The 24590-nt window shown below is 42.9% G+C and overlaps 1 protein-coding gene across 1 annotated transcript in view; it reads left to right on the forward strand.

The window, feature by feature from the left end:
- SHLD1 (shieldin complex subunit 1) overlaps window positions 1-24590 on the forward strand; it is a 40810-nt gene that overhangs the window by 2803 nt on the left and 13417 nt on the right. The gene's annotated exons all lie outside the window — the stretch shown is intronic.

Genomic DNA, 24590 nt, shown 5'->3' on the forward strand with positions numbered 1-24590 from the left:
CAGTGCATCATTTGACTGAGTAACTGCAGTCTGATACTGCTGCATCTGCCTGTCTTAAAACACAGTTTGCCAGAACTAGTCTGTTCCAGCTTGACAGATTCAGTGTGAACTGTGGGCTGATGAGACACAGGAGAGGAGTTCAGAGGATACTATCAGCTGCTAATGGTTTGACAACATTGTTTCTTCATATTTAGTATGTTCTCAGAGGAAGAAGTTTACTTAACTAACCCACTGAGCAATCCTCTAGGCGCAAGTAGGAAATCCTGTCTCAAATTACCATAGTCAGTAAGAAACATTTTTAAACTTACGTTCTTCATGTGTCATCTGGTATCCAGGAATGAGCTCAGGATGTGGCCTCTGTAGCCCATTACTTTAAAATTAACAGTGTAAATTAATGTAACAGTGAATGTTTGCTTGTGCTAATGACACAAGTGTGAAGAGAACTGCTTCAGTTCGACTCTTGGGGGATAGAAGTTTCCTCACTTGAAGGAGGACTGATTCCTGCAGAAATAGCATGTTAGGTCAGCCACTACTTCAGATTCATGAGAGTTATGGTGCATCTGAGAAGATCAAGAGATAGGAGGCACATTCTGATGACACCAGTCAGCCCAGTCAGTGTGGAAATAATGGCAAGAAGTGAGAAATCGAAATGTACTGGCCTGGCGATGCTTCTTACCTTATGTTCATACTGTCTGGGATGAAGGTTATAGTGATTAATATTGTGAAGGAAAAATAAAATGTGATCAGCAGATAACATGTGGAGATGGTTTGTCAAGGCATCCAAGCAGGTGAAACATCACTGATGACATTACTGGGCTTTTTTGGAGTCTTAAGTAGTGTAAAACTAGAGGTTGGCTCCACTCCTTCCTCTGGCACTAGGTGGTTTACTTTGGCCTAGCTCCAAGAAGTTAGTTTGGAATTCAACAGGTAAGGTTTTTCAGTGGCAATTCCATTACTTTGCATGCTAAACAGATAAGCAGTGGGATCTACTAACTGATCTGGCCCTGTTGATGTTGACCACTTGCCTGTGCAGTTGTCTTCACCTCTGGACGTGGGGCATCAAGAACTGCAATGAAATCTGCAAACAGTAGATACCAGTGCTTACTTTGCTTTTCCTATGCAGCCCAGGAAGTCACATGGCTTATGTTACTCATTATGCAAGTCTTGTACTGTAACCTCTACTTTAAACCATGATACATATCATATTCCGTGATCCATATTGTATTAGTGGAATTGTGTATCTGGTTTGAGGTTTTGCTTTATTTGTTGTGCATAAGAGCGGTGACCACCATGGTGAGCAATGTCCGGAGCAAGCCTTTTCTGCTGTTGTGGCAGAGAAGGATGGGGAGGTTCCTCTAACAGTGAGACAGGCTGGAAGGCAATTGTTTCCTTAGATTTCACAAGCCCTGTGTCGCAGGTATGAAGAAATTGTGGGGGCTGGGCAGCAGCTCCTGCAATGTGTGTAGGGTGGCTTAGTTGCTCAGACACCGTTTGGCATGGCTCAGGGCAACTGGACTCAATTGCTCTGATGGATGGGATGCACAGAAAAGCTGCATGGCCACTCAGCAGTCCTGAGACTGGCGTGAGGGCATAGCAGCAATGATGTCCAAAATGAAGATAGGCAGTTCTAAACCCAAATGACAGCATTGGGCAAGCTTACGGTGCACGTGTGGAATATGTAGCTGAAGCTCAGTACTAAGGTATGATGAGAGGTCCTGCCTCCTTGCTGGCTCCAGCAGCCCCCGGTGTCAGTGGGGGTTCCAGGTGCTGATGAGGGCAGATTAGGCCTATGGATCCTCTCCTTCATCACTGTTTTAGAGACCCCTTGCAACTGAAACCACTTGACAATAACTGTAGGATGCACTCTGTAAAATGGTTCCTTACCCTGTGCTCCTGGGAGTGAAATAACCAAGTATCACATTGGGCCTGATTGATGCTGTAGGCATCTGGGTTCCTTTTGTCTTATAACAGCGTCAAACCAATATAGGTACTCACTTAAACTCTGTTTTGATGCAGTTTCAGCTTTCTAAGCCATTGAGTTTGGTCAGTGTGACAGAAGAGGCAGGAGGATGATTTTCGAAACAGATGTGCCAGATGTTCTTGGACAAGCAAGTTCTGTCAAACGTATCTTGGGAAAGGAAGCTCCTTTGCCTGTTTGTTTTCTCATGAGACATTGTAAACTGCTGCAGTGACACATGACAGATTGGGAGAGTGGGAGTGGCTATATCTTGCACCTCACAGTATGACCAGAAGGTTGCATCCTGGGGCTTGGGCAGGATGGATGATGAGTCTTCTCATCAAACTTGAAAGTGAGGATCTTCCTTAGTGAGTCACAAGCATTTTCAAAAGGCCGTTAAGTCTCTGGGAATGTGACAACTTCCTTAGGAAAAAAGTAGACTGTCAGGACAGGCTGTGTTTTCTGATATCAGCTATAAGAACTGGACTCACACTGACTAAAATACCATGCCCTCTGAGCCTCAGGAGTCAGAAGTGGATATGGGAGGTATTCCTTGTGCCTGAGTCACTAGTAATAGGTCTTACTAGTCTAGAGAGGCTCCCTCACTTGTAATGGTGGATAATAGTACCCATTAGCCATGAAGATAGGGCCCTCTGAAAGCAGGCATCCCTAGGCAAGAAAACAGTAGTCCATGGAACTACTACTAGTAGTAGTATGGGTGTTTAAGCTATGTATGAGTGGTTTTACAATTTGCGCAGGAGCGAGGATACTGCTCTTGAAACAAACATGCATACTTATTGTCACAGTGAATTCAAGCGTTTAAATGGTGATAGGCTGAGAAAATTACATGCGGTCAGTGAACCTTTCAGCGTGCTTCCTTTTTTTTTTTCTGTTGTTGGTTTTTTGACCCCATACATGAAAATAATAAAAAAATGATTAATCATTTATAGTGTTTCTAATCTGGGTTGGTTGCGCAATGCTGCAGCAACACCTCACTGCCGCCTCTGGATTAAGAAAAGTTACCAGCAAAACTTGGCAGCGCACAGGTATTTTTGGGGGAAGGCTGAAGTTATTTGGATTAATATTTGAAAGGTTGTTACCAGTGAAATAAATCACTGGCAACGTTCCTTTTGCTTTTAGGGCACTGAGACAGAGCATACCAGGGACAGTGGAAACATAGTCTTTGCCTGGAAAAATTGCATCCCAAAAAAGGGTTAGAGAATAGACTACAGATGTGCCCTGTGGGTTGGTGCAGGCAGGGTCCTGGGCTCTGCCCATGCTCCGCGGTCTGACAGAGCTGGGTTTGCCAGCACAGCCTGGAGTGATTCTGCCAAGCTTGGAGCCAGCGTTTGAGAGCTCAGCCATGGCACCGTGCTTGGGAGACTGCCTGTCTGAAGCAGTCTCAGAGGCAGAGCTCAGCCCCATCTGCCTCAGGCCCTTCCCTAGGGCTAGCAATCTTGCAGCGTGGGTCTGCTTGTTTTTCCTGTAGCTTCTTCCCTAGTTGCTTTTTCTTTGTAATGAAAAGTAGTTAAAAAGCTGTGTCCTTAGGAGAATGGATGGTAGACAGGGTCACCCAGTGGAAGAGGATGGTACATGGAAAATGTACTGTCACAGGAACAGAGGGAAAAGAGGAAGGATGGCAGTAGGAGAGGAAGGATGATGATGGAGAGATGTGGTAAAGGAAGACAGAATTCACTGTGTGATTGGGTAGGCGTGTATGTAGCTAAAAGCTGGCTAGCTTTAACGAAAAATAAGTATTAAAAGCCAGTTTGGGAGGATAGGGGTGTGAAACCTTTAGTTGCCTCTCCAAAAGCACTCTTGTTTCTGCAGTTTGCTTCAGGTTTGAGCCCAGGCTTACCTTTGATTATTTTCCATGGGCTGCCCTGACCTCTCTAATGCAGTGAGAGTCCTGGGCTGCCCCTTCTTATTCCTGTTCCATTCTTAGTGCTGGTGCTCAGGTGGCCACATGAAGAGTCAGCTCCGGCAATTGACCCACGTTGCTTTGCAGCCACATGAATATTGGTGTGGTTGAGATGGGGACAGCTGCTCTTTCTGTCAGCAACGCAGGTATATGCCGAGATACAATGGCCTGCAATGTATCCTGTCTTTCATATGGGGTAACAGTCTTTCTAGAATAGTGGTTTCTGGAAAAGGTAGTGTTAAGAGTATTAATTGCTTTTCCCGTGTGGGGAGCTAGGCTGTAGGTTCTTTTTGATCAGTTTTTTAAAGCTACTTTCAGAAACAGTCTGGAGTCATGAGAGCTTGGGGGAAATGGAGCAGAACCGTTTCACTGGAGACTCGCTGGCTCCAGGCGAGTCAGTGAGTCTGGGCCAGCAGCACTGCTGCTGAAATTGCCACTCAGATGGAGAGAACATCTGATCAATCACAAATGGCCCCAGTTTAAAAGTAAAAGCCGTCATGATTTTTTGACTGTTCCAGTTGCTTTCTGAGTTTTCAGTCAACCAAGCAGATATGTTAAACAAAGCAGAGATTTCCAACATGTTCACACAGCTGTTGGTTCTGTAGGCAGTTAAAAAAACAAATGCTACACATACCCAGTGAATTCACATGCCTTGTTTTGCAGTGGGTTGCTATGTCTGTTATTAGCAGCTGAGGAGTCACGTTAATGTTGGTGCATGTGTTCTGGCTTGTCCTTAAATGCCCTCTTCTGTTACCATGTCCACTTGCCTGTCAGGAGTTGCTTAATCTCTTTTGCAGAAGTGGGTTGTGTTGATTGAAGAAGTCTGGCACGGTTTGTGCTTTTTCTCTATGGGAGTTGTGCACAAGTGCTGACGTAGAAGCAGAAAATGAAAGGAGCAGGCTGTACTTTTCGTGTCAGCAGCAACCTTTCAGAGCTGGCTCTTGATGGGTGCTTGGGGATTCAGTTCAGCCCAGAACTCAGTGTATTCATTCATTACTTGGTATAGAAGTTATAACTTGGCCATCTGAGCTACCACTGCTACCAAAAGTTGCAGAATTTCCAAAATTGCTTTTTGTCTGGCCATGCTGAAGACAAACTGAAAGCTAAACACCTTTAGCTGGTCTCAGTCTCATTGAAGAGGTCTGTAACTTTGTAAGCCCAAAACACGTGACATTTTTAACTAACTTTGAGACTGAGGTAAAGCTGAGCTGAAAAGGATTTGTACTTGCCCTCCAGGCTGCTCTGGTCAGGTACAGAAACTTCTGATAGTCTCCCTTTACCAAAAAGATACAGATCACCCTGAGAACATTTTACTTTTTGGCTTGATGTGGAGGTGCAGGGGAGGGTGCTGTGCAACGGCGTTTTGTGCTGTTACGAGGAGTCTCCTTTGACTGCAGGAAGCTAATGTGCTCTTCCATTTGCAAACTCACTTCACTTTGAACTGTGATCCCAAACGCCAGCAGAGTTCATTGTTTTTTTAAGGCAGATGACCTGTACATAACTGCCATGGCCTTTATGTTTTGGGAATTAGTGGATTCTGTGATTCTATGATTACAGGTTTTGGTTTGTTTTCTGCTGCCCTCTAGTGAACAATGTGACCCGTTTCTGATGCCACAAGCCTTGCATGCTTGGAACTTAGAGGGCTGGTGATTTTGGGTTGGGTTTTCTCAGCTGGTGGTGGGGATATATGTCACTGTACCAAGCTCAGTCCTGTGTCAGTTTACTGCTGTGAGAGACGATGCTAAACAATCGCCAAGGCTGATGCAGGAATACTTCTAGGAGTATTGGCTGCTCATTGCTCACTGCATGGATCTTGGCATAAGGTGGCTAATGTTTCCTGTTGGTAAAGTATCTGGTTTTGTCTGGAAATAGCCTCCCTGCTTCTGTCTGTTACAATTACAGCCGTGCAGGGATCTGATTTTGTTATGGAAATGAAGTCTTTAAAGCTTGGTTATGTTATGCTTCTTTTGGGTGCAACCATCATTTTTTTAGCCTTTCTAAAAGTTCTGGCTTTAGCAACTTTCTCTTTTATTCCTGATACTGGTATAAACATCCAGTTACTTGTCAAGGAGGGTGATATGTTTAGCTTATCAAAAGCAAAGAAGCACCTATTTTCAAGTGAATATGTGTGTGGGGTTATTAATTATTTTTAACCCAGTACACTCTCATGGTCAGTCTGGAGAAGAGAAGGCTCCCAGGAGACCTTATAGCTGCCTTCCGGTACCTAAAGGGGGCCTGTAAGAAATGTAGAGAGGGACTTTTTACAAGGGCCTGTAGTGACAGGACAAGGGGGAATGGCTTTAAACTGGCAGAGGGGAGATTTAGAGTAGACATTAGAAAGAAATTCTTCCCTGTGAGGGTGCTGAGGCACTGGCAGAGGTTGCCCAGAGAAGCTGTGGCTGCCCCATCCCTGGCAGTGTTCAAGGCCAGGTTGGACACAGGGGCTTGGAGCAACCTGCTCTAGTGGAAGGTGTCCCTGCCCGTGGCAGGGGGTTGGAACTAGATGAGCTTTAAGGTCCCTTCCAACCCAAACAATTCTGTGATTCAATGATTCTGTGAAAATACTAAGTTCTTCTTAATACTCTAGTCTTCTCAAGAGGAAAAAAAAAGTGAGATTTTTCAAATCCTAATAATTTTGTATAGAAGTTGTGATCCAGTGGGGCTGATGCTCAGTGGGCTTGAATTTATGCAGCTCCATGGAAGTCCTTGTCAGGCCCCTGGTTTGGGTGAGTTTGGCAGCGTTAGTTTTCCAAGCATCTCTATGTGGCCCAGTTGTGTTGAATTTTGAATGAATCTGCAAAGTGGAATTCATTCTACCTTACATAAAAGGAATGCAGGGAAACCTCATGACACGCAAAATCAAGCACTCGGCACCACTGCGGCGCTGAAGGTCTGGCATCTTTTGTAAATTAATTTTTCAGAAATGTGTTACATAAAGCATCCAAGCAAAAATAAATCCTGGAAGAGAAAAAGGCAGTGCTTTATTCTTTACAGCCTGAGGAAGAAAACTAATCCTATTTTAAGGAGAATTAGAGCATTATACTTAGATCAGTAAGGGGAAAAACTGAGACATGTGACTTGTCTTTTAGACTTCAGTGCTTCAGAGTCGCTATGTTTTCTGTGGAATTGAACAGTTTGTACTAAACCATTAATAATTAGAAATCAAGTCCAGATGAAATGCCTGAGTAACAGTCAAGGAGTTGCACTTACACTGAAGTTGTCTGATCGGATTCTAATGTTCTTGTGTATAAAGGAGAGCTTGGGAGTTTGCCTCTCGGAGGTGCTGTGGATCAACTGTGCAGCCCAACTCTGTGCTGTAGTCTGAGGTTTTGTGTAGGCTTGTTTGGAGTCATATCTTCTGTTCAGACTGAGTTTTCTTCCACCACCAACTCATATTTTTTTTCCCCAGAAAAAGGGAATTTGGTAGGTTTGCTCTTATGAAGCATATTTTCAGCTGTATCCACCAATCTAATTACCAAGCCTTGCAACATGGAAAGGAGCATAGTACATGTTCTGCATGTTACCCCCAAATCCCTAAAAAGTGCTGGTACAATACAGAACTTGGAATTTGTGCATTTGAAAGTGACTTTGAGAGACCATCACTGTTGTTTCCTTTCCTTCATCATTTTTAATTGAGCATATAGGCTAACTAAACCCTTTCCAGCCTCTCTGTGCAGAGGCAGAAACAGAATGGGTTGATTTCCAGTTTGAGATGCTCCCACCGAACTTTTAACAGTGAAGTGGTTTCTAAATTGTTCTAAATGTTCTAAGTTTCTAAATGTTTCTAAGTGGTTCTGAGTGCAGGACAGGGTAGTATTGAGAATGCCCAAAGTGGAGATTGCTTGAGTGGTAACGTGTCTTCAGCAGCAGGTAACAGGGATATTTAAAAGCAGTACAAACAGAACTGATCCCATCTCTGCAAGCCTTTAGCTTCCAGGATTTCTGGTTTAGGAACCGCAGATGGCTTATATATCAATGTTTCACTAGCTCCTGATGAATGATCCTTCCAGGAATTTAACTGCTTTTGGATCTCTATCTCTCTCAATGTGTGAGTGGGACTGTGGGGAAGCAATGGCTTTTGCATCTTTTTCTTCCTTTGATCCCCTGAATCTCCTGAGTTCCTGCAGGCTAAGAAACAGTGTATGATCACTGCTGTTACTTTATCCAAGCCATTTGTGGTCTTACAGACATCTTACAAATTCTCCCTGTTGTATTTTTCCAGGCTAAAGAAACGGGTGTATTTTATACTTACATCAAAGAAAAGCCATCCCAAGACTTTAGGCAGCTTTAGGCTATCCTCCTGTGTGTCCCTTCTAGCTTGTCAATGATCTTTTAGAGATGTGGGGACAAGAAGCACACATAGTGCAACATCTGTGTCATGGCTCAAAGCAGTTTGTCTTTGCTTTTAGTTCTTTGGGCATTGTTTTGCTAGATTTTTTTAAATTTTTCTCTGTTTTTCTCCCCAGTTTAGTTAGTACCTCTGTTGGAGGAAGGGAAGTGTTTCCTTGCTGGGCACTAAACTATGCCTGAGCTAGTACAGTGGTCTTGAAAAGGTACTTCAAAGATCTCTTACTACCTACTAATATAAGGCTGTGATTCCTACAGGTACATCAAAGTTGTGTTTTGCCTTTTTACTGGTCTTTTTGTTCACTGCAGTCTGTTCACATGCTTTGTTCTCTTCTTTCTTTCCCTTATAATATTCCTTACTTTTGCGGTTTCGCTGCTTTGTCTCCTATTCTGTGCTAAATTGCAGTGGTGGTTTCTCCCCCACACATCACCATTGTCCTCATACAGCCACCTATCTGCTGTGGATTCTGGGTAATGTGGTTCTTTTTATCCCCAAAAGTATAGAGATCTTTCAGTAGATGGTCCTTGAAACAGTATTTACAATATTTACTCTGTCAGCCTGTAATTGAAGACTTGAAATCCTAAATCCTCACACCCTGTGCTGTGGGCCGAGTCTTCAACATCATCCCTAAATCAACTGTTACTGCTGGACATTTATTCCAGGAAACTTCATGGTTTTTATTGGCTTTACTTCCAAAACCCTGCTGGCACAGTTTTCAGTAAGATGTTTGCTTTGCGTCTGCCTTTGATGTTTGCTGTGCTTCTAGTCCTTGTGTTTTCTGAGGTGGTTTTCCGGTCCTTTGTGGTTGTAAGGTTCAGGGGTTTGGCTTAGACTTGAAATAACAAAATGAAAATGTGAAGACAGTGTTTTAGTGATTTTAAAAGGTCAGACAGGCCTATGAGTCAGGTTCAGAATATAAATGTGATCCTACTTCAGTAGCCAGTGCAGGGATTTACTGAATATTGAGCAAGGAGGAGCGGAATCCCTGTAGCTGTAGAAGTGTCATTATAACAAACCATTATTGGTGTTCATTTCAGAAAGGAGGCTGCGCAACAGCTGTACCTGTTTTCAAGATGCCGTGTAGCCAATTTCATTATAACAAATGTGTTTGTAGCTTTTCTGAAAGCTCCATCTACTGGAGAGGACCAACTATGAATGCTTTACTTCGCACTGATGACAGCAGTAGATGATGGCTGTCGGCTGTAGAATATCATAAAGCTCTAAAACGTGCACACATGGCATAAGGAAACAATATATCATAGAATCACGCAGTGGTTTGGGTTGGAAGGGACCTTAAAGCTCATCCAGTTCCAACCCCTTGCCATGGGCAGGAACATCTTCCACTAGATGAGGTTGCATCAAGCCCTGTCCTACCTGGCCTCGAACACTGCCAGGGATGGGGCAGCCACAGCTTCTCTGGGCAACCTCTGCCAGTGCCTCACCACCCTTACAGGGAAGAATTTCTTCCTAATATCTAATCTAATTCTCCCCTCTGTCAGTTTAAAGCCATTCCTCTTCATCCTGTCACTACATGCTTTGTGAAAAATCCCTCTCCAGCTTTGTTGTAGGCCCCCTTTAGGCACTGGAAGCTGCTATAAGGTCTCCTTGGAGCCTTCTCTTCTCCAGGCTGAACAATACCAACTCGCTCAGCCTGTCTTCATAGGGAGGTGCTCCAGCCTTCTGATCATCTTCGTGGCCTCCCCTGGATTTGCTCAAGCAGGTCCACATCCCTATTGTGTTGTTGCCCCCAGAGCTGGATGCAGGACTGCAGGGGTGGTCTCGTGAGAGCGGAGTAGAGGGGAAGAATCACTTCCCTTAACCTGCTGGACACATTGCTTTTGATGCATCCTTTTGATGTCTATTTTAGATGTCATTAATCTTTTACCAGTTGTCTGGTGCGAGAGGGGCCTAGTTGATTTGGCAATAACAGTCACGCTATCAGCGCACATCAGTGCCAGACAGTGAGAGCTGTAATAGGTATGTTAGAGCTGTGTCTGCCCGCCAGTGTAACTGGGGTCTTTTAATCTTGCCTTGCCCTGCAGCTGTGGTGTAAGAGTCCCTGTGGGACATTTCTTCCTTATCTTTATCTAAACTGACATTCCAGCTTGGGCTTTTACTTCTTTCATCATGGCTATCAGTGTTTGCCGTTGCTGTGACCTAATCTAATTCAGACTGCAGTAATGACATTATGGCTATTGTTCCTAAGGTGACTGCAAGACAATTTGGTACACACTTATGCCAATGCTGTTTTATTTTACCAGGCCAGTTAATGAGTGTTAGCTATTTAAAAAAGAAGGAATTAAACCCTGTAAATAAATGACAGAGAGCAAGACTGTTAAGTTCTTTATTTTCCATCCTCTGAAGTGCAGATGTGGACTTCTTTGAAATGGAAAATTGTAGATTAAGAACAGAAACCATTTAAGTATGTGTTTTACAGGGGAATGATACACAAGTTTAGAGTCTATAAAACCTGTGCCTTTCAGCCATCATTTGTAACCACCACAATGCCATTAAATATTATGGGGACAAATAAGAATTTCCAAGGAAGTACAAGACGACCTACCAAGAATTCTTACTGACTGAGATACAGGCTGATAGCAGGTCGGGATGAGGGTGTCTGCATAGCTAGATGCTGCTGGCTCCCTAAAACTGCAACATACAGTGCAAGCATGGCTGAAAAGCTGATCCTTGCTTTGGGATCCCCCTTAATGGGTGCTTCCCTGGGCCTTCACTCTTTGGTAAATAGGTTTTTATCACATATGTAGTGCAAAATTTCTTCTGTGTTTGCAGCTTTCCTTTGTAGTCCTACTCAGCTTTTTCAAAAAGTTAGCTCTGTTCCTCACCCCCTGTAGTCATCAATAAAGGTGGATCTGTCCTGGAGCCAGCTGGATGCCGGATGTTGGCAGTCAACTGATGCTGCTGAAGGGAGCAGAGTGTTTACTGAAGTTAATAGTCCCCTGCAAAACAAAGATCTACTCGGGATGGCTTCCTTCACTGCACAGTGCTCCCATCTGAAACAAATTTGTCTGTAAATTGTCTTTAGGTGGACTCCCACATCTTCAAGGAGAGGCTGTGTGAACAGGTCTGTGTGGAATCTGGTATGTCTCTGGGCAGCAGCATGGAAGCCACAGCCTAAGATGATATTTCATCATTCCTTGTCCAGTCCTTCAACAGCTGACTCCCAAATGCACTAATGCCCATGATACCAGTTTCATGTGTTCTTCCATGCTTCTGTGTATGGCTGCAAGGAATTTACTGCATGCCCCAGAACAGTGGAGTCTGGCCTGACACGAGGATCTTTGATTCTATGACATGAGCCTTTGGCTTGTCACAGGTAGGGAGATAGGGGTTAGAGATTCTTATTTTCCTGTGACAGTTACTTTAGTGCAAAGCTGTAGTAGAAATTCTTCAAGTTCCATTAGATTTTCACAAAAGAGATAAATGCCTCAGTTTGGCTCTTCGGCTCAGTCCTGCCCAGGGACTGTTTTTACCACCTGCTTCCCACTGAGATGCTGGCTTTGAGCAAGCAGCAGGAGCCATTTCTTTCACACGATTGGAATTGAAAGCGCAGGCTGCTCTTGCAGAGATCTTCATCTGCTTTGTTGCCTGAACTACGTTACCTTCAGCAATACTGTGGTTCTGTGCAGGGATGTCGAAGGATACAGGTTGAATTGAAGTGCAGGATTCAGGAAAGGGAAAGAGGAAATTAAACTGTGTTTGAAGTTGAGGGAGAGGCTAGGAATCCTGTGCAAAATGGGTTTTGTTGTTTCATTTCTAGCTAATAGGTTTTGATTAATTTTGTTGTTATTTCAAAGCTGAGGAGCTCTAGGAACAATTGCTGATGTAATTGTGGGGCTGGAAGGGTTCAGGAAGACAGCAGTGGCAGTGATGGAGAGAATATTTTACAAGTGAATGGGAGCTGAGCGGTGTTCCCTCTTTCCCCATCACCTTGGGTTACCATTTAAACTGCAGTACATTTCCTCTTCTTCAGACAAGTTACTTTTTTTTTTAATGCTGAATTCCTAGATAACCTTCCATAGCTGTACTTGTCCCATTTTCAGTTGTGTTTTTAAGGAAGAGAAGCAATTTCAATGAAATTCTAGTTTTCACTAGCAGCTGGGGAGGAGAAGATACAAAGCAGTCATGAGGCCCGTAAGCCAGGGTGTGCGTTTTTATAACCAAATGCTATAATCATCCAGTAATAGCACCTGTGAAACATGCTGGTGTGGGCATGAATGTTTCCAGTCACTTTGGAGGGCAAGAACTGTTGTACAGCTGAAACATCTTCACAAAATACTGTGTTCTTTCTTGCAGAAAAATTGAAAATACATGCCATGACTCCTGAAGTAATTGAAATAACTGGGCAGGCTGTACAGGAGTGTGACTATTCCTGTTACCTGGACACTTATTCATGGCATTTTTTCATCAATGTTAGATTCTGTTTTACGAGGCTCTCAAGATGTTGGCTCTGTTCTTGTATAATACAGCTGCTCTTGGCAGCTTGGTATTATGGTCTTATTATAGTAGTGCAGATAGTGCAAAAATGACCCCAGATGTATATATCTGTGTTGAGCAAGTGGCAAACATGCAATGCCTGTGATAACCTTATTATGTAAAAGCAGCATTACCCTTCCCTGTTCTCTGCAGACTGCCTTGGTGTCTCAGCTTGTCAGCTGCATCACTTATATGTGGGTGTAAAGATCTCTGGCTTAAAAACCTCAGTTTAATTCATGAAAGATGTCTGGCTAGGACAGAACCATGAAAAAGGGACACATTGGCTTGGAAAGCCATTCTGAGGCCCTCCTGTTCCAGTCTGCCAGGGTATTTCTTTGATAGCATGGTGCTGCGTGGGTCACCCAGGTTAGCATGGGCAATTGGGGAAGCAGTATAGCTGCATTGGCGTTATAGCAGTCTTCCAGTACCTAAAAGGGGGCCTACAAGGAATCTAGAGAGGGACTTATTACAAGGGCCTGTAGGGACAGGACAAGGGGGAATGGCTTTAAGTTGACAGAGGGTAGATTTAGATTAGACATTAGGAAGAAGTTCGTCCTTGTGAGGGTGCTGAGACACTGGCACAGCTTGCCCAGAGAAGCTGTGGCTGCCCCATCCCTGGCAGTGTTCAAGGCCAGGTTGGACACAGGGGCTTGGAGCAACCTGCTCTAGTGGAAGGTGTCCCTGTCCATAGCAGGGGGTTGGAACTGGATGAGCTTTACTGTCCCTTCCAACCCAAACCATTCCGTGATTCTGTGACCCTCAGAGACCTAAATTCTCAGTATGAAGGTCGGCTGCTTTTGGGCATCTTTTACGTCAGTGATAATTTATGCACAGCCTGACTTCTCCATTTCACCAGGAGGCTTTCACTGCACATCTCTCTCTATTATTCAAACCTTTTCTCAGACATATAGTGTGACTGTGTGCTAGAAAAATGTTTATTGCACCCAAAGGGCTCTGCACTGACAGTTGTCCTTGACGTGCAGCAAGAGAAAACAAGATACATCTGCCCTGATTGCCATGGTCTCTCATTGCTTCTGAATTTATTCCCTGACTTTGAAGCTTCTTTAGGTACTGCTGTGAATTGGCAACAGAGAAACAGATCTTGGGGAACCCTCTGTGGCTGGTGGCAGGGAGGAGAAAAAAGGGATGCCGGTGCTGTTGAAATTAGGAGCTGTATTCCTTGCTGTGCTCTCAAGGCTCTGATGTAACTTGTTCCTACCCAATTCTGCCATGGCAAATTTGGAGTAAAAGAGCTGAGCAGGAGGCTGTGGGCAGGAATGTCTTAGTTTCCTGTGTGTGAATAGAGCTTAATGGGTCCAGTGCCTGGAGTGTTGCAGGGGATGCTCCATATCTTGGTATTACGGTCTTATTTATAGTAGTGCAGATACTGCACTGTATGATGAGGTAGGACATAGCACTAGTGCCTGGAAAACCATTACCATCTTCTCACTGGAGGTCTCTACTCTCTGCAGTGATGTCGCCTGGCTTAATCCCAGAATTGTGGAGATCATTGTGAACTTTATTCCTTGTTTTGTCCGAAGTTATTTAGTCTCAGCCTTTGCATTCACGTGCTGCTCTCAATGTATCCTTACTTCCCCTCTATTACATCTGGCCTGTACCACACCGCATGGGTTGAGTCCAGATCAAATATTCCTAAAAACTCCCAGCTCAGGCACCTATCAAAAAAATAAATGATGTAAGTGGGAGATCTGGCACTGGCTTTAAACTAATTCTGTGTGTCTTAATTTGGACCTCAGGTTTTTTTGCCTGTTTCTCTGTTTTACTTTGCTGAGCTCATTCGTGTGCAGCTGATGAGGCTGCAGCATAAAAGCACAAAAAAGAGTGACTCATAAGCCTTTAGCAGCAGACTGTGAGTATAAAATATAGCACACTTTCATCATCCACAATATTTTTTTAAACAAAACAACATAGGCCAGTGATTCAGCATCAGTGTGGGTTATAGTACATGAGGTTTTATCCTGGAGCCCTCCTGCGTCTGATTTCTTCCATCATTTCATGAGTTTAACAACTCCCCAGCCCACTCCCTTCCTTCTTGGTATTGTATGTCATAGATTTCATAGTAGCTGAGCCCCTTAGCATGCACATTTATGTTCCTATAAAATCTCCTCCACAGACAATGGAATGCTGTCAGGCTGAGCAGTGCTTCTGTGTTTACAGCGGGCCTCCACGCTAAGGGTATACGAATGGGGGCTTTGGTACTTGACAGTGGTCCATTTTGTATGTGTACTTCTATCTCAAAGATCATGCAAAACTTGCTTGCCTTTTTTTTTTCTTAAAAAAAAAAAAAAAAAAAGGTTAAATCCAGAAAATAATTGTAATCTAGGGAGGAATCTAAATGTTGGTTCTGTTGCATGTGTTGGAAGATGAGGAAAAGGAGAAGTATAGTATAGCATCAACATCAAGCGCTTTTTACACAGCAGGTACTTAGATTATAAAACTTGGTGCTACAGAACATTATTGAGGCTCAGAGCTTAGCAGTATTAAGGAAGGGGATTATACAGTTTGTGTAATAAGAACAAGCTAAGTCAATAGTTCTTGCTGACACAAATGTTGCTGAGACACTGGATACATAGGGTGCTGTTTCAAGGCTTGTACTAATCGCTGCCTTATTTCAAGTGTCGGATCATACCTACATATCCTCATTACCACATTTCCCTATTGTCACGTATAACAGACCACAAGTGGAGGGGACATACTAGACTAGATGTACTTCTGATCTGATCCTGCTTGACACCTCTTTCTTTTCCCCTTTAGAAAAGAGATAGTCCCATTCTGCAGATGGCAAAGCTGATACCAGTGCTTTACTGCATTGCCTTCAACTCTTGCCTTCAATAGTCTGTACCTCTTAAGTACTGTTACTTGAAAATAAATTCTTGGATAACCTTCCCAAAAGCAGAAGCAGGAGGGGGATGTTGGAGTAGAGAAGCAGGCAATGCAGAGTTGGAGGAAGGGACAGACTTTCCTTTGATCCACAGCTTAGCTTGATTTTGTGCATGTGTAGATTTTGCAGTGGTATTTTACTTCATTAATGGATAACTCACAGATAGCATGCATCAAAATATGGTAACTTGTACAGGCCTAAGGAATACTTACCCTTAATATGCTGACCTGGTGCCTAGCCCCAAGTTCTTCTGTACTGTTCATAATACAAATTTATTCTGAATTTAATGATTTAAGCAGTTATGATCTATAAAGATTGCAGAGAAATATATCGTCTGTGCTCCTGGTCATGCATGGTGCAGCTCAAGAGGGATCTGTTTCGTGATATCTTATAATTCAGTAGCAATTTTTTAAAGGCCTGAACTTTCTACTGAAGTGCTGAATTGAAGCAAAACCTGATTTACAGAGCTACCATCTGCAGTCCCGGTGGAATTTAACATTGCTCTACATTGCTGCTTCGCTGGATTCCTAATGAGGTTATTCCTAGGTTAATTTTTCTCCCGATGCAGTTTTAATTAAAATAGAGTAAAGGCAACAGAAGATGCAAAATAAAATAAGTTAAGAAAATCCATTCCATGCTGCATCAGTGCTTTGTGGTAGGATGTTTGTTATTGCTGCTAATTACTATTTTATATGAGGCACTTGTCTAATAGTGTGTGTGTGAATCATCTGCAGTGCCTGTGGCAGCATTCCAGAAGTGAAGTTAGCTCCAGTATCTGAGTCACTGAGTTTGCACCAGTGGCAGCATTCCCACGTTAGGTTGAATGTGAGGAAATACTAGTGTTCTTCAGCCCAGCAGTCTTGGGATATAAAGGGAAATATTTTTGCTTTGTTAAGAAATCACATATTGCTATTAGCTTTCAACAACCTGCTGATAGTTACTGAAGACAGTGACATATTCCTGATGAGGATCTAGCTCTGAAGTTTTTTTTCTCTTGAGAGTAAGAAGAGGAATCATTCTTTTGCAGAGCAGAGAAGCAAAAATTAGGTTGAAAGTTGGATCTGATATTCAGAATGCAAGCATGTGCTGTTTCTAAATGCCAGTGTCTAACTGTGTGTGTGTTGAAGTGTTGCAGTCTATGTTTTCTGGGATCATAGAAATCGTTTCCCCATTCTCAATGCTCCTGTTAAGAAAACAAACAGCAAACCAATCTAACCATTTCTTAAGAGGAAGATGATTTCAGCAGGAAATCCTCCTGAAGGGATCTGGCAGGAGGCTCTCCTCCCAGTTCACCTTTTCTCAGGTGTGCACTAAAACCAGAATTTGCCTCTCCAAACTGGTACTAAATGAATTCGTACTGGCCAAACTTAGCCAAATTTTCTTTGCAGCTGAGCCATGGGAAGGAATGTGTTATTACAGAGCTGTACTGCTGCAGCTAGGGGCAAATTTGGCCTCCTTGCCTCAGGATCCTGCTCATCTCAATTCCTGTGGCATCTTGGAGTAGATGTTAATAAGACCAGAGTGATCCCAAAACAGTGGGGTGGCCAAATTTGAGAGAAGATGGGAAGCTTAGCTTGCTTCATTAGCCTCAGTGAAGGGGTTTACTCTGAATCTTCTACTCTGAAAGTTTTGAAGCCCTGCCAGGCAATAGCTGGCCCTCCCTTTCTCCTCACTTCTCAAACAGACCTCCATAGCTTTTCTCAGCCAACAAGTTATTGGCTTGTTGCCGGAATCTGGTTCGTTCCCTTGATTATTGCATGGGAAAGTAATTGGACTTCACTGCTGTTTTGGAATCTGATAATGTGTGTGGGGTTTTTCTTCTGCAAAACACCATTTACTGCCAATTTGAAATCAGTTGTTTCTGCTCCTTTCTGAACCAATGTGTTCTGTGGATTTTACTTCTCTTCTGGACACCATCCTATCTCTAATTGTTCTTGCTTTAGTGACCAGTGAATCAGCAACAGAGGTAGCCTGTTGCTTGAAATTTAGGTGGAGAGTTTGGGTATGTATCTGAATGCTCCTGTGCCTTGGCTTCGATACTGCATTTCCACCTGTGATGAAAGAAGGGAGCAAGCAATGAAGCAGAAGCAGGCCCATCTTCTTAAGGGATGTAGGGACCAGGCAAAGACTTGAGCTTTGGGTGAACACTTACAGGCACCCCACTGCTCTGCTTGCACAGCTTACTGCCACATACAGTACCTGCCAGGCTTTCCTCTCTGCACCTTTCCTGCCTGCTCAAGGAGAAGTATTGCTGTGAGAATGAACACTGTAGGGACTATAAAGTGCATGTTGTTGGGAATATGAATGTATTGACTATCAACTCAATATTCTAGATGCTCATCTGCCAGGAACACTTTACTTGGAGTAGAGTTATTATGGACTAATGCGCCTGTAAGGGTGTCCTGCCTTTACCTGTGGCAGGTTGCTTTGATAGTAAGGCTGCGACAGTGAGAGGAACCCAAATGGGAAGCAGATGGTGTACCAAGTAGCACCCTTTGGCCTCTGTTTCCTCTTTTTGTGGTTGGACTGTTACCATGGGTCTGAGTGCTGCTTGATCTTGCCAGATAGGTTGTTATCATTACTGCATCTTATCACAGAACATAACTAATTAGGCAAGAGCTAAACTACTTAGAGAACTTCAGTGTTATCTAGAACTATGTCTGGTTGGTGATAATTCACTAAAATTTTAATGTAGTTGTCCCTGCCTTTTCTTGCTGCTGTTAATAACCTGGAGAAGAGATTAATGTTCTCAGTTCTGCATCTGTTAGAACACCATCTACGTGACTATGCTGATTTAACTCTTGCTTTGTCCTCTTCTATAACACTTTGCCCAAAACCATCTTTGTTTTGCCTTGGGGAGTGTTTGTGAGAACATCTCTGGTTTCATTAACATTCATGTGGATATTCCCTAAAGCTCAGTGCTGTCTTTGAAAAATATCACTGTCCCAAATGTGCTTTGGTGCACATTTAAGCAGGTTAAGTCCTGCTTAAAGGTAAAAAAACTAAGACAAAGGAGGTTAAATAAACCGTCTGTTTTGCCTTAGCTATATGTTGATCCAAAGAGCACTTTTGGGGCTGGCACATACAGCATGTGACACCCTGCAGAGCGTGTGCATCCAAAGAAGAGCATGAGTACCTATCGCTTCGTTTTGTACCGTGTCTTACTCTGTGGACATCTCCTGAAATCATACTGCTCAGTGCCCATTAGAGAAGACTTGGCATGGACGATATAGCTCATTCAGCGAATTAACTTGAATAAATAAAACCTACTGCACTTTTCCTATCTGTGTGGAGCTTCAGGTGCTAAACGCACAGCACACAATTGCTGCTGGAGGGGTATGGCTGTAAGTACTTGGAGAAGAGTTCAAGCCTTGCCTGGGAGATGACTGGGTTTCACAGAAGCAGACATCTAGGACGGGTGGTCACACATAGCTAATGCCTTAGTTCATCAAAACTGCTGAATCTGGTGTGGCTTGCCCTGCCTTGAATCTTGGACTTACCTGTAAAATAATGGTGAGAGCAAATGGGTTTTGGCTAAAATTCTCAGTGGGAAAGCTGTCCCAAGAAGGATTGCTCTGCTTTTCTGGAGACTCTGGTTGTCATTCTGTTCACTGAGGCTTTTTAATTCATAGTCAACTCTTGTGCTGACCCTATGGCCAGTGCCTTGGTTTGCGGCTGGAGTGTTCCCTGCACCTCAGGAGCTTCGAGTTGTTTATGGGTCTCCCCAGTGTCAAAGCCAGCCACGTAACCCTGAGCTGGTCCATCGTAAAACAGATGCCGGTGAGCTGGGGCACAGTGGTGCCCCATGTGAAATGCAGCCCAGAGAACGCTGAGAACAGGAAAATTTTAGCACAGTCCATGTCAGAGGCAGCAAATCTGAGAGGAAGTATGAGCTCTGCCACACGAGGCAAGGTGTTGTGTTGGGTTGCAGCAGGCTATTTTGGTTACATAGCTTGCAAGGCTGGAGATCCAGTGGAGGGAGCTTGGGGCAGTGTTTTGGAGGCTCGAGTCTGCAGCCCTGTCTGATGACTTAACCTGTGTCCCTACTTTATGCTGGCATCTATGCTTTCCCATCTCTGTGACTGCCAGTTTGCTTTGTTCTTATCAGAAAAAGCCCCAGCCCAGTCCCACTGCAAAGGTGGCCTGTGTGGGACCACTATGAAATCTAGTGAGTGCGGAGAAAAGACTCAAGACCCATATTAGGATGGGCTGGAGTTGTGCCGTGAATGTCTGCACTGATCCACACTTAGTGTGTGATAATAATGCCCTTTTCTCCCCCTTTACTATCCCTGGGTGTGCAGAGAGTATCAGTGCTATAGTCTGCAGTGAAACAGCATTGGGAAAGTTGATATGAAGATGTTGGCATCTTCTGCTAAACACTTTTTGAAGTCTCTGGATTTAGAGTATAACAGAATATTGTTACCTTTATGCTCTGCTCCTTGGGTAATATTGCAGAATGAAACAGCATGTTAGCTGTAAGAGATTATTTCATTAAAACACATCTTAGCTTGGTTCCAGGCAAAAAACCTTAAAATATTCTCCCTTTCATCTGTGCTCAGTAATCTGTTCATCTGCTTTCTGTCATCCTTTTAATATTTTTACAAAACTGGGGAGTGTGTATTGGTTTTTTTTTTAACGGAAATTAAACTCTGTTTTGAGCTGGGGAGTTTTCATTAGACTCAGTCTGCAACATGTGTGTCTAGCTCCTGATACTGGGCTGTAATTGAGTTTTGCATTCTGTCTCAGCAGAGTTCATCTCAAAACCTAAAATCTATCAGAAAAAATAATTTGTGGAGATGGTCTTCATAAAACAAAGGCAGATTAAATCTGGAGCTGTCACAGAATTGCTCTTACAGATGCATCTGCTGCAAAATAATTACCTCTCTCGAGCCCATTAAGTTAATCAGTGTATTTTGTTTGTGTCTGCAGCAAAAACGATTAAACGCTCATCTCCCATTTTTTAGGTAAATTTACTGATTCTCTGATTTTTAAGGGTAATTAGATTTATTCTGATGTGTATCACAGTCCAAAGTGTTCCTGTTGGACGACTAGCTGTCTGTAATATAATTTACCTGTAGCCAGGATGTAATTTCTTTTCAATCACCTTTTTTCCCTTGGGCTGTTTTTTGCTAAAGAGTACTAAATCCTTTTGTCTCCTCTCACGTAAATTGCATTTTAAAAGCTTAGGGCTTTTTGTACAAGCATAAGAACTGCCATTATTTGCATCTATTTCAAATTTTCTTCTAGTTCATTTTCTGCAACTTGAGGAAAGATTTTATAATGTAATTGAGAATATAAACACTGAGTACCTTGGTTGTAGTCTATGAATATCTTCGTTGGGAGCCTGATCTCTCAAACATGGTGAGACACTTGTGCAGTGTGTAGGTGCATGCAGGAAGAGGAGACCCCAGGGAGACAGTGGATGTTAGAAAGCAGCTACTAATGATGGCACCTAATTCCTAGAAGCACACCTGAAATTCCCAGCAGACTTCCACTGTGAGATTTCCCACAGAGATTTCCTCAGTGTGATTTGCCAGGTCCATCAGTATGGCTCAGCATCACTCTGTGGTTTGCCGGGGGGGATAAATCCCACCCCTCCACACTGAAGTGATTTGTGCAGCCTGGACAGTGGCAGACCTGGAGAGAACACCGCTTCCACCATGGTCCAGTGCAGCAGAGCCTGCTTCCTCCTCGGGATCACAGCTGCCAGGGAGCACACAACAGTGCTGTAGTGAACCCATTTTCTGCTCCAAAGTCTCCCCTGGAGCCTGGACCAGGTGGGCATCACACTTCACATGCATGTGCTGTTTTAACCATGGGAACACTCACCCTGCAGTTGACCAGCATGTGAACACTGCCACAAAGAGTGAGGCTTTGAAAGGAGGCCGCATGGGCTGATGCCATCATTTCTGTCAAGCCTCTCTGCAAGGTAGCAAGCATCTTGTGTCTCTCTTCCTGCTTTGTACAATCCCTGCTCGTCCAGGACAGACCACTACTTTGCTGTCTTCAGATTGACTCTGAGCTCCTTGTAGTGTCAGTGGTTTGTAGATTTAAATAACCTTGCCTGTGCCTCCTTTTCTTCCTGGTGTGGCAGGAGGGTAAATAAGCCTTCATTGTTATGCTGGAGGTTAAAGGGAAGAAAAAAAAACCACCCCAAGATCTTTTAAACTACAATTTTATGGCAGTGATGATGCACTCGTGGTTCAAGAGAACAAGATCACACCCCATGATTAACCTTGTGTGCTTTGTTTGCCTATTGTGCTCTGCTTGTGCTTCTATGTTGGCATTGGATCACAAGTGCTGCTGTGACTAAAACGCACCTTTTGTCTCTTCCTCTGTTTGAATACTTAATCTCTGAATTCTTTCAAGTCTGTGTTGCAGCAGACTGGCCTCTTATATTTTTTATTATAAAGAATGAGTGACAGTTGCTGAGGGGGCACAACTGAGCCTCTGTGCAAACAGATACTTGTTTTGTTTCAATTCTCAGTGACCTTTATTTTATCCTGATTCAATTGCTCACTCAAGGCGCCAGCCTCTTCTGTACCCTTAATGCATTAAGCATTTTTCCAGCTAAAGGAAGTGCCAGATATATCTCCTCTTGTCTTAAGAGTTATGGTTAACCTTCAGCAGTAAATGTGGCCAAGAGGAACTGGAAAAATGTGAAAGTGGATTTGTTTGTAGAGTGGAGGAAATAAAGGACTCCAATTCTATGATCTCAGAGGTTTTGAAACTTCAGAGCTGAGTTTCCCCAGAATGTCAATTTTATTTTCTGACATCTGTTCCTGACTGGATTTATTTAATGGGAAACGCATGTAGCCACCTTATTTGTAAGTTAATAATGTTCAAGTCCAAGTCATTCTTGGATATGAGCATTTTCTGGTATGCTTTTGTATCTGTAGTTATACCTTCTTTAAGAGGCACAAGTGTCTATACACTGCAGAAGTGTCCTCCCTTACGAGGGTACTAAGGCTTTGCGGATGGCTTAAGAGAAAATGAAAGAGATTAAGGAAGTGTATTGTCAAGGTAGTGGAGTACAAATTAATTAATTACATCCTCATGCTGTCCACATTTGATCTAAAACAATGCTATTAAGTAGGCTTTGAAGACCAGTCCCAAACTTGAGCTGAAAATGTTCACTGAAGTCTTTGTTTCAGAATTCCCTGTTCTGTTTATAAATAAAACAGATGCATTTACTACAATCAGAGAACCCAATCTGTTTGAGTTGTTTCCTTTAGGGCCTTTAAAACCAAATTCTTAAACTGATCATAAATTTGGGAGGTTAAAAAATTAAAAGAAAATTACCCATATGTATGATCAGCTAAATTATCTGGACTGTCAAATCTCACCCCACCAACCAATCTCAAATAAGAACCAGGACACTTTAGCTTGTACTAGAACACAGCTGCCAGGAATATCTCCAGCCTAGACAGAGGAAATTGAATAGTGGTAAACTTACCGTTTTGTTTGAAAAATGGAATCTACCATCACTGTTAAAGATCTGATTTATATCATACAAATATCATACATACCTGATTTTATCATTGAATAAAAATGTCCAGTGTTAAGGCATTCATTATGTTAAATATTTGCCTTTTCCTTTCAATAAGTTAATATTATTAATTATGTTTGAATTCACGTTTGCCAGGAGTGCTAATCAGTGGTGAGCTGACATTAACTCCTTGACATTTTTAAAAGAAGAGGAAATGTTACTCCAAAATATGGGTGAACTTCCATTGTTTGAACATGTGTGAAAATGAGATTTGATAGCTAAAGTTGGCAGATGCTTCCGTTGCTGGAATGAGTGAGTTTCACCTTAGGAATGAATTATAAACTCCATCGATTTGGAACTATTTTGTTAATTAAACTGAGTTTGGAGGCTTCTGTAACAATTTTGTCCTGTGTTTCAGTGAGACATTCCACTTTGTAATGGCTTTTTTACCTTGTCTAGCTCACTGGCTCCCAGAGCATTAAACCTAAATACCACCCCAGTGGGGTTTAATTTATATACATCTCTGCCCTCCATTTCAGTGGAGACTCATTCAAGAACATGTTCCATTTTCAGATTATATTTTCACATGGGCCAGCAAGCCTTTCTCAACAAGTAGAAGAATATCACAAGCATGCTGTCCTTCCCCCTGCCCTTTAAAATGTACTTCCAAAAGCAAGATGCTGAGGTATTTTCTCTGGTTGAGATCAGAGTAAAAGAACCAACTTGGAGCAAGGCTACGATACTGAAGGAATTTTTTGTTTCTTAAAGAATCCCCATCGTTAGCCCAAGGATACCTCTAAACCCATCTGCTGGGGGATTCCTGGTGCAGAAAGCTGGTTGCATGCCCAGAGAGCTGGTTGATTTTAGTTTGTATGTTGTTTTTAGGAATATAATTTTCACGCATTTAGCACCTGTGCTGCAGCCTCTGGCTGTCTGGACTCAAAACCACTCTCTTATCTGTTAATTACCCGTTTGTTCAGCTTTACTCATGTTTATTTTCATAATCTTATTTCTCATCCTTTTTTCCCCTCTGATACTGTTTTGGAGAGAGAAGCAGTTGCATGTGGAGACCTGTGTTCTCATTCAGATGACAAAAGGGAATTGCTGAATGTCCCATTAGCATTGGTTGCTTCACACTTTAAATGAGAGCCAGGCAATTTTGAGAGTCTGATCAATAAGCTAAAAACTCTGAACTTGCTGATGTTTCCCAATATCTGGGTGTCTGTTACTAGAGTCTCTCCAGCCTGTATTCAGAGAACAAATTCTAAACGAACGTGATCATAATTCACCTCCCTACTCTGTAGAAAGTCATAAAAATGCTCTCACATCACCTTGAAAAATAGTTGGAGTGTTTTTCTTTACTATTTGTAAACGATGCAAATATTTACACATGCAAATATCAGATGGGTTATGAAAACCACACATCACACTGTTCATAGGTCCCTGCTATAAACCCTCTCTCTTCTGCATTTTTAAAAG

This window comes from Strigops habroptila, chromosome 6 (assembly GCF_004027225.2).
Source record: "Strigops habroptila isolate Jane chromosome 6, bStrHab1.2.pri, whole genome shotgun sequence".
In the NCBI taxonomy this organism is placed as follows: Eukaryota; Metazoa; Chordata; class Aves; order Psittaciformes; family Psittacidae; genus Strigops; species Strigops habroptila.